The following is a 3,177-nucleotide window of genomic DNA, read 5'->3' as shown; positions in this document are numbered from 1 at the left end:
GCTGTCTACTTTTTTTGCATTTTTGCATTTTGTTATTGTTTTTCTGAAACTATTTTTTTTTTTTTTTTAACTTTGATTCAATTAAATTTGACAGATTTACAATCAAAAACAATGTCTGACATTCTGAAAACAAAATATGCCTGCTTGTCTTTACACGACATGACCTCCTAAGAACACTTTACATGGTGGACCACCATGTTTTTCTTAGAACTAGTACTGCTACTAAGAAAGAAGAACTAGTACTACTACTAATAGAAAATGAAGAGGAAGAACTAGTCCTACTAGAAGAATAACTAGTACTATAAGAGTCTTATGACATGCTACTAGAAGATGAAAAACTAGCATTACTAAAAGAAAAAGTACTATCACTACTTCCTATAGAAAAAGAGAAAAAAAGAACTAGTACAACTAGAGAGACAACTAGCACTACAACTAGCTAATAGAAGAAGACGAAGAAGAAGAACTAGTACAACTACAATAGATGGAAAAGAACTAGTACTAGAAGAAGAAGAACCAGTAGTAGAAGAGTGCTACTAAGTGCTGCTAGAAAATGAAAGTTGGACTTGCTTGTAATGGATCAAATTATTAAAAATTAGTAAAGTGAAATGAAAAAAAAAACCTCTACTCAGCACTACTCAGCAAGGTTTACCACCAAGAAAGTGGCACCATGAAAACCAGGGATCTCTCTAGACAGGTCAGGCACAAAGTCCTAGAGAAGTACAGATTAGGGTGGGGTTTTAAACAAATATCTGAAACTCTGAACATCCTGATGAGCCCCACTGAATCCATTATTACAAAATGGGAAATACACGGCGCCACAACAAACCTGCCAAGAGAGGGCCGCCCAATTTGGTTGGATTACTTTTCATAGGAGAATGAAAGTTAAGACATACACCTCTATGGTTCACTGATTAACATACTGCAACTTTTGTGTTTGATCTCAAATCAAAAAGATGGTAAAAAGCAAAGTGTAAAAAACTCTTTGTAGTTTTGGGGGTAGTTCCATGTTGGAACCATTTCTTGGCAAACAGAAGTGTGTCCATCCGTCTAGTACTGTGGCTATAGCACAGGTTGCCAATACAGTTGGTGAGCACAGGTTTAAATATAGAACACTGAGCAACCAAAAATTGAACAGAGCAATGTTTCAGTCAACTGAGATCTTTCCCAGACATTGTGAAGTAAACATCCCAGAACAGAACTGGTAATAGACATAAACACAGTCATTCTGAAGCTATCAGAGCAGAGTCAAATGACACTCTCTGACTGTTTGGGACAAAGTATGCCAATATCATATACATATATATATGTATATATATGTATACTGTATATATATATATATTTAAAACATAGAAAAGATAGAGACAAGCAGGTGTATAAAACTATTATTTACAAACAGCTACATCAGAGATTACGTGGCTTTGTTCAAACAGTTGTAGTTTTGTCAACCTCTGTTACTAAAGTCCAAAATAAATTTTGAGACCTAGTTTAGGCAACCAACTTGAGCTGCCACTGTGCTTAAATGGTATCAAATGCACCTTTTGCATTATGGTGGTGTGCTTAAGCTGCCAGTGCTTTGCTCACTCTTTTGCTGCCAAGCCTGCTGCCACACTGCTCACCTGAAAGCTATGCTAGGGGAAAGTTATGACCCTCACTCCACACTCCCTGCTGTTGTCATTTCGGTATTTCTTGTAAGGAGTGGTGAGGTTACAGCTTGGACACCAAATACTGACTCTGACTGTGCCGACTGAAATATTGCCCCCCATGTTTTCTGGCTGTAAGACTCAAGTAAAAATTTGGTACCATAAAAATTTGGAACTCTCATTAGGAATCATCCTCTGGACCATACATACTCACTCATGGCTGTCTGATAACTGGAAAAACAGAATGAAAGACCAAATTAGTTTTGCACCTCAAGCATGCATATTAATGCATATCAATATTGAATCACCATTAGATCATTTACATCTTTTCACCGTCTCATAAAAACAAGCAATTAATGTGTTGAAGGACAGGGCTGCTTACATACATTATCTTAAGTGTGTCTATTGAACTGGAGACTTGCTTCCCTGAAAAGGCTGAACGTAAGGAGCTCTACAATGCTAATGTAGTTCCGGTCACTGAATGAACAAAAAGGTCCTTTCAAAATAAACTGATGTAATGAAAATAATATATAATGAGAACTTATAATTTATGCATGCCTGCACAGACTAGCATCAATTCACAATAGCTGCCCCTTTTTCTCAGTTGCCATGAACAGTTAATCAGCTGTCCTTTGGCTAATGACCAATCCCAGCTGGCCATCAACATTAAGATGTCCTCATACAATGGTTTATATGATATCCTACAAATTAGCACCCCAAAAATGACATCACATCCTCACGGTTAAATTACATTATTAAGGTAAAGTTATGGACGTTAGGCAAGCAAAGTTACTGTGGTTAGGTTAAGGGAAATGAAACATGGTGAGGACGTACCTTAAAATTACTCAATGTTCACAGGATTCCAAACACTGGTGTCCAAGGGAAAGTCCCAGTGGAAAGTCCTGTGTTTTGTGACCCGTCCACCACTCCAACCTGTCATGGCTGCTGACTTCTTTACTCCCATCAGCGCATTGGTCACGTGATTGCAGCCTTTCCAAATACGTGGGTTATGCACAAATTACTGGCTCATGATTACGTGGGATATGTACAAATTTGGGTGCATTATTTTTTGTAAGAAAACGAATACAAATAGGACAGCCTGTCAACATCATTAGTCATCTTGATGTAGAATAACAATATCAACAACAACATTCTGTTGTAAGATATGGAAACCAAAGCCGAACATCTGCAAAATGTCAGAGTTTTAACATCCACTAGTGATGGCTGAATGAAGCCTCAGAAGCGTCATGAAGCATTTTCTTTATTTTCAGAGCCCACTAGATGGCCCTCTTGGTTTAAACAGAGAGGCTCAAAGAATAGCAATTCAGTGTGCTTTCAACCATTTGTTGAACAAAACTATGGGGTGCCGTTTGTAAAGTGGCTCATGCTGAAAATAACATCAACATTTATATTAAATATTAAATCTAAATCTAAATCTAAATGTTAAATCTAAATCTAAATGTTAAGTCTAAATGCTAAATCTAAATCTAAATGTTAAATCTAAATCTAAATCTAAATGTTAAATCTAAATCTAAAT

This window comes from Epinephelus moara, chromosome 12, assembly GCF_006386435.1.
Source record: "Epinephelus moara isolate mb chromosome 12, YSFRI_EMoa_1.0, whole genome shotgun sequence".
Taxonomy (NCBI): Eukaryota; Metazoa; Chordata; class Actinopteri; order Perciformes; family Serranidae; genus Epinephelus; species Epinephelus moara.
The sequence above is the reverse complement of the archived record's forward strand: the minus strand, read 5'-3'. Positions refer to the sequence as shown.